This window comes from Schistocerca serialis, chromosome 5 (assembly GCF_023864345.2).
Source record: "Schistocerca serialis cubense isolate TAMUIC-IGC-003099 chromosome 5, iqSchSeri2.2, whole genome shotgun sequence".
Classification (NCBI taxonomy): domain Eukaryota; kingdom Metazoa; phylum Arthropoda; class Insecta; order Orthoptera; family Acrididae; genus Schistocerca; species Schistocerca serialis.
The window spans coordinates 372,171,501-372,179,159 of record NC_064642.1 but is presented as its reverse complement, the minus strand read 5'-3'; positions in this window follow the sequence as shown (position 1 = coordinate 372,179,159).

Genomic DNA, 7,659 nt, shown 5'->3' with positions numbered 1-7,659 from the left:
GTCCTAAAAACGTCTGTTCTTCTGCAGGACTTTATAGTTGGCAGATCAGTTGGTTGTACCACTATTGGCCGGATATTAGATTGTCGTTTGATGGCTGCAGCACAAGTCCAAGTCGCCTTTATAGCCATTCTCAAGTCCAAGTTGAAATGCCACAAAATATCTGACCTACCTAAAAGACAGAAGTAAGTTATATACCAATGTAGCGATTGACTGGTTAGCAAATGGTTCAAATGGCTCTGAGCACTATGGGACATAACATGTTAGGTCATCAGTCCCCTAGAACTTAGAACTACTTAAACCTAACTAACCTAAGGACATCACACACATCCATACCCGAGGCAGGATTCGAACCTGCGACCATAGCAGTCCTGTGGTTCCAGACTGCACGCCCAGAACCGCACGGCCACTGCGGCCAGCTGATGGATTAGCAATGAATACTGTTCTATTTATACACAAATTTATGCAGACAAAACTTTTTCGGAGAGTGCTTTAAATTTATCTTAATAATTAATATCTGTTCGGAAAATGTCTAACTATATTAAGACAAACACAATTCCGAGGTGTTACTGGGTCTGTAATGACAGTACAAGAAAATATAACATGATGGCACACTTTTTTGACACAAGGATATAACAGTGACGTTGCTCTGTGCCCAGTTTTCATTTGATGCAGCACATATTGTTCCTCATAGAGGAAGAGGAATATACAAGAATATGACGATTTTGTCTGCATTATGATAAGCGTGGACTATAATGTGAAACTTACTCGTGATATGACTCCTTCTCTAATGGGAAAAACTTGTAACTGTGTATTTTCCATCAATTTTCGTGTTACACCCTCCGCAGTCTCAAAGAACACAGCTTCGTTAAAGTACATCTAACCCCAATAGTCAGCTGTTTCGCCTTGTTGGTGCTACTTTGCAGCAGCAAGATCGTGTACTGATATTCCATACTAACAAGTCACGACTGGCCTTAAACTCCTACATTTTTCAGTAGTAGAGAATGGGGTCGACGAATACGAAGTGACCGCTGCAGCACAGTTTTCGTACTCGTCATACTCGCGGAACTATGGCAGGAACGAAGGAAGCCTGTTAGCACTGATGTAACAGCAACGCCTTGATTTAGACTCGTAATCGCTCAGTTTATGATCTCTAACAGATGGGCTAATAACATACAAAAACACTAGAAAAATTCCAAAATGAAAATAAAAGAAATATTGTTGTGATGTATATCAAACATTTCCATTTGATCAATGGATTATGAAACTGGAATTGAATTTTGAGGAGGAAAGGTATTACAAGAGTTACTGATGTATCTTTATTGTTTACTTAGTTAATTAACGGTCAAGAAAGCAACATCACACAAATAAAACGAGTTATTAGAATAGAGGTAACAGGACCTTGTGCTTTGATTGAAATAGATCAGTTGTTTCGAAAATGCTAAAAAAGGGCTAAATTAAGATGAGCCATGTTCTTATCTAAAGCTTTGCAGGATCATTTGATGGGAGCCAACCCTTCGAAAACATGTTATGCCACTGTGAATAATATGTCATTCTGGTTTACAGCACATGTTAGTAAAATTCTGAATAAGAGAACAAATACAAAAACTTGAACAACACAAAGAAAGCTGATGATCCCAAGTAAAAAGATCGATATGCAAAGGGACAGATAATTTCAAGAATTTTTATGTAGTGGCTGAGAGTATGTATTATGTTACATCAGAACAAACTTTTACTACATAGAATTTTCAGTTATAGGTTGCAAAAGAGATTTCATCTGGAGCAAACGATTTGCAAATAGATTGGATTTTTCAAAATCGATCTTGGATCTATGAAAAGAGCACGCATTTTCAGTAAAGTTATGTCACAACAGCTGTTACCATGTGAGCAAGAGAGCAATACAATTTAGACATAACAGCTAATGCAATAAATGAATCTGCAGTAACTGTTTAGTTTAACCCTAATTAAGAGGTATCTGTGTAATTTTCAGTCCTAATAAAACCGCCAATGCACCAAATACCATGTGATCTAGGCTACTATTCTGCACCGAGCGAGGTGGTGCATTGGTTAGCACACTGGGCTCGCATTTGGGAGGACGGTAGTTTGAACCTGCGTCTGACCATCTTGATTTACATTTTCCTTGATTTCCCTAAATCGCTTCAGACAAATGCCGGGATGGTTCTTCGAAAGGACATACCGACTTCCTTCACAATCCTCCCCCAATCCGATGGTACCAATGATCTAACTGTTTGGTCCCCTCCCACAAATTAACAAACCAACCAACTAAAAGCCCAGTTCCATACTATTTTTCTGCACAAGCTACTTAGCATTTGGTGCCTCTCCTCCCGTCTTTTCCCTCACTTTCACCCATGTCAGGTTTTACTGCTAAATAAAATACACAGTGCATGCAAAAATTTTCCAATTGGTCACACCTGGGTACCTTCCCAGCATAGGACCTGGCCTCACTAAGGAATAATGTCAGCAAATGTCAACCGATCTGTGTCAATTTTCAGATCAGAGTGGAGATAAGACAGACCAAGCGGCCTGTGGTAAAAAACCATACAAACATTGGGAATCATTCAACAACTAACCAGCACTCATATAAAGTGTGCTCACATTAACGATGGTTGATCCAGTAGGAAGCTGAGAAGATGCAGCAAGGTGACATCATTGAACCTTCAGAGAGTCCTTGATCCTCTCCTGTAGTCTTTGCAAAGAAGAATGATTGCACATAGATTTTATGCATCGACTACCAATGGCTGGACAAAATCATAAGAAAAGAAGTCTACTTATTGCTGTGCACTGAAGACACCTTAGGCTGCTTGAAAGAAGCAAATTATTTCTGAACGAGAGATATACCACTAGTAAATAGACGCTGATGAAGTGAATGGGGAGAAGACTACCTTCATAACACCTAATGGGCTCTATGTTTGAACTTTGTTACACTCTAACCACCTTTCAACATATGATGGGCAAACTGCTTGGACACTTTTGATACGTGATGTCATTATCTTTTATGCGGAGACATTTGAAGAACATCTAAGCTGTCTGGCAACCATGGTAAAGTATGTTCAGACTGCAGGCTTTTCATCACTCAATATGTAAAAATCATTGGGTATCCATTTAATGGCCCTGAAATCCATTCCGACCCAGAGAAAATAAGAGCAGTCACTGATTTGCCGACTCATTCGTGATGTGAGAAGTTTTTCCAGACTGTGCTCATAGAGCTGGCGATTCATAAAGGACTTACGTATTAAGGTGCACCACATACGGAAACTATTGGAGGTAGACACGAAATTTTCCGAGAGTTAGGTGCAAGAAAGATCTTCCCTTGCCCTTAAGGAGACACTAACATTTTCTCCAGTCCTAGCACTGTGAGACAAGAATGTATAGACATAACTTCACACTGACACTTGCAAGTAGTGAATAGATAAAGATCTAGTTGAAGAAAATGCTGAAAATGTGATGATTTAAGCTTTCACAATATTCTCCAAGTGCAAGGAAACTTACAACGATGAAAGGATGTGTAGCACTTGTTTGGGCCATCAACAACGATTAAAGTACTCAGTAGGAAAGCTTCTTCATAAAAAGGGAGAAAGGGATAATGTAGACAATTTTAGACCTATTTCTATGCCATAAGTGTTCGCTATTATTGAAAAGGCTGTGTATTTAAGGATAATTGATCATTTCATTTCACAAATTTGCTGCCAAATGTACAGTTTGGTTTTGGAAGTGGTTTAACAACTGAAAATGCTATATTCTCTTTTCTCTGTCAGGTTACAGATGGATGAAATAAAAGGTTTCGAACGTCAGCCACTTCTTTTGATTTAACTGAGGGATTTGATTGTGAGGATTACAAAATATTGCTCCAGAATTAGGACCATTAAGGAATACAGGGAGTAGCTCACAATTTGTTCATCTCTTGCTTTAAGAACAGACAGCAAAAGGTCATTCTCTACAGTACTGAGAATGACCTTGATAGGAGATCCAAGTGGGGCATGATTAAATGGCAGGTGCCCCAGAGATCAGTGCTGGGATCGCTCCTGTTCCTTATCTATATAAATGATATCTCTTCTAGTATTGCAGCTGATTATAAAATGTTTCTGTTTGCTGTCACACTAGCTTGGTAGGACGTTGTGTGCAGTGATGGCACTGTTTCTAATGGTGCAGTTCAAAACAAATAAACGGCTTTTAAAAAGTAAGCTAACTCTGAATCACAGTAAGACTCATTTTTTACAGTTTCTAACACACAGTTCAATAAAACTTGTCATAGTGTAATGAATAATATTATTGTTATTATCATTTTTCTCTCATGTATATATATATATATATAAGTTATTTTGTACCAGCAATACTATTGGGTCACAAACAAAACAAGTAGAGATACGCTCTTCAATTTTTTAATTTCTATATATTCACCTGCTTATCTCTATAAGTGGTAGTGGGCAGACATATTACAAATTTCACTGCATTAATGTTGTTCAAAAATGTGTATTCTAACCAGACATTAAAGAAGTGTTATAACAGTTATTACTGAATGGAAAACAATCATCGGGAAGATTCGCAATGTCGACAAAAGGGAATGGATGGGTAGTAGCTGGTAATGACTACATCACTCGTTATGCTGTTATCAAATGTATGCTGACTGGAAATGATAAGGTTCCTTGTAGAAGACATCATTTGAAAGCATGAAACACCCCGCCAAATGATCTCTGATCATGGAAAAATATTCCAGTCAAGACTAGTTTCAAATATAATTTCACACTGAGACATCACCCATGGCATGACAACTGCATGCCATCCATAGACGAATGGGATCACAGAATACTTTAATAAGACACTAGCGAGTATGCAACCAATGTACACTCAAGTCAAAAGGAGAGATTTGGATACAATACTGCCCTTCATTACATCTGCATATAACACTGCTAAACAAGACACTACAGGCTTCACACTGTTCTCTCTTCACTGCGGATGTAAGGTCGAAATGACAATGGGTACACTGTTTCCATTTCAACTGGATGATACCAAGGATGACTTTGTAAAACACCTCATCATTTGGACTGAAGAAGCAAGACAGCTGGCTCGCATACAGAGCTTGGATACCCAGCAGAAGAACTAAGACTGCTATAACATCAAGCACCTGCAGTGAGATACAGCCTAGGAGACGTGGTGTGGATTTTTATGCCTGTGCAGAAAATGAAAATATAGGAAAAATTACTAAATGCAGGCTGCTTCATACCCTTCGTCCCTTGTTGAACATCACACATGTAGTCAAGGATTATGACCATTCATCAGAAAAACAGAATAGTTGTCTTATTCATAAAGTGTCAAAGTGTCATAAATATTCTTACTACAGGTTGAATTTGCGGCCTCTCAAATAGAATTTCTACAGCTGCCAGACAAGGAAACATCAGACTTCGATATTTAAAAGATACAGGTAGCTTGTCTGAAAGGACACATATACGATACAAAACTACTAATAAAATAAGGTAACGGCCATTATGCTTCATCAGTTACCTCCATACTGATCCCTGCGAAATATTACAACATGCATACAAGTTGTTTTTGACAGGAGCAATTAGATTCGGTATACTGTCATTTTAAATAAAACACCAATAATTTTGATGACTTATTTTATCAACTAAATAATTGTGCCGCATCTGATATGTTACACTAAGACATTCCTCTCAAAACTCTAACAGACAGAACAGAAGAATAATAACTGTAAGTTTTTGTCTTTTGTTTTAGAAATACAATTGCTTGAAATATTATTTCTTGTGCCTATCACATGTACATAAATTAATTCTTTGTCACTACTCAACAAATTTATTCCATACAGAATTTTTGTTTCTACTTAAAAGGTTTATTATACTGCTTCCTAAATAGTGAGCCTGAGTGGCAAACTACAGCTGAACTATTTACTTCTAAGATTTTATTACAATATTCTTCAAAAACATACATCTGCCAGTTCTCCTTTACATGCATATGCAATAATCAGTTTTAAATTCTCGTTCCGCGCTTTTTTGAGCATTAATGTAGAATACCTCACAGCCGATGTCATGCAATGTTCATATTTCAACAGTTCTTGATATGCACAGTAGTTCACCGTATGCCACTCTTTCCACAGTTCAGTGTGCAACGGTTTAATACTTGTCAAATGTGGTTAAATATTTGTCTCCTTTTATCAAGATCGTCAATAGAAGAGAAAATCATACACTTTAACATAGAAATATCAAGTGAAATATATAAAAGACAATACATTAAATACAATTTGTTTTTAGATGCAATATAAATTTTGCTTATATTTACAATATATATATTGATATCATCAATTTATGATTTTTTAATGTTTTTGCAGATTGTCTATTATATGCTGTGTTTCCTAAGTGCCCAGATAATCTTAAAATCGTTCTAAGGTTAGTATTTATGAAGTTAACTGTTTATTCGATGTCATTGTTAAAAGATGTTTATTCGATGTCATTGTTAAAAGAGTCTTTTCTTAAAATCCATGTCCATACAATGTTTGCTTTTTTTACGATGCTCCTTTCTTGCAGATATCACACATACAGAATGATACCCATGTGGTTGTGCTGAGAGGTCATATGAGAACAAGTGCCAGAACAGGCTCGTTCTTTTCGGAACCGTGCAGAAGAGTGATAGAATTTCTGTGTCGACCCCTGTTTTCAACGCTGCACTTGGCAGATGAGTTGTCCCATTTCCGAGAACATTTCGCTCCCCAAATTCCACATTAGTTCTCACACCCGTAGTATTCTCTTGTTTATACTTGTATTTGCTATTTGCCATAGCCTTAGACATATTTCACTGTATTCTGCACTGAACTTCATTGTTTGAATTTACCGCATTTTATGGTGCCTTAGAACATTCCTGCCATCATTTATACGATTTCGTACGTTCTTTTAAAAGTCGGTATAATTACTTCTGTCATTCTGAAATTCTACTATATATTTGTTTATGCAGCAATTCCACATTTCTTTTATGTCACTATAGGATTTCTTTAATTATTGCTGACACCAGAAAGGAATGATTAGGCACAGCACAAGCCACTTAACAACACATGAGTTCAAGTGCATATCTGTGAATTAAATACTACAGTTAAAGTTAGAATTAAAATTCCTCTAAATCGAGCTAGAAGATACAGTACTTAATTTGTTTCTGGTTCCTTATCTGTTTTCCAATGTTGTGTAATGATTTCGTTCATCTACATCATTTGCCTGCTTCCTTTGACGTTTTCCATTATGTTATGAAAGTATGTGATTTCATTCTGTGTTGAAAAGTGGTTCGTTTTTAGGAATGATTTCTGTTTGTGTCAGGATCATGTGTGCTCAGTTTTCTGTCATAGAAAATTCTAGAGTGATAGGCATAATCTTCATTACGCAGCATAATAAATTTAATAAATTATTTATTGCATTGAGATCATTTAAATTATAATAAAGTTTTCTTCCTCACCATTTCTTCTTTCTTCTCAGCTGCTGACCTGAAATAAAATATCTTAGACGATTTTGTATATTTGTAAGCTCCAGTCATGGTGTTGTGCTTTACATTCATGGTTTGTTATTCTCTTACCTGCTTGTCTCTTTATGATTTTGTTTATGCTTTTATATCAAACTTACGTAAGTTTCTATGGTGCTACAATCCAAC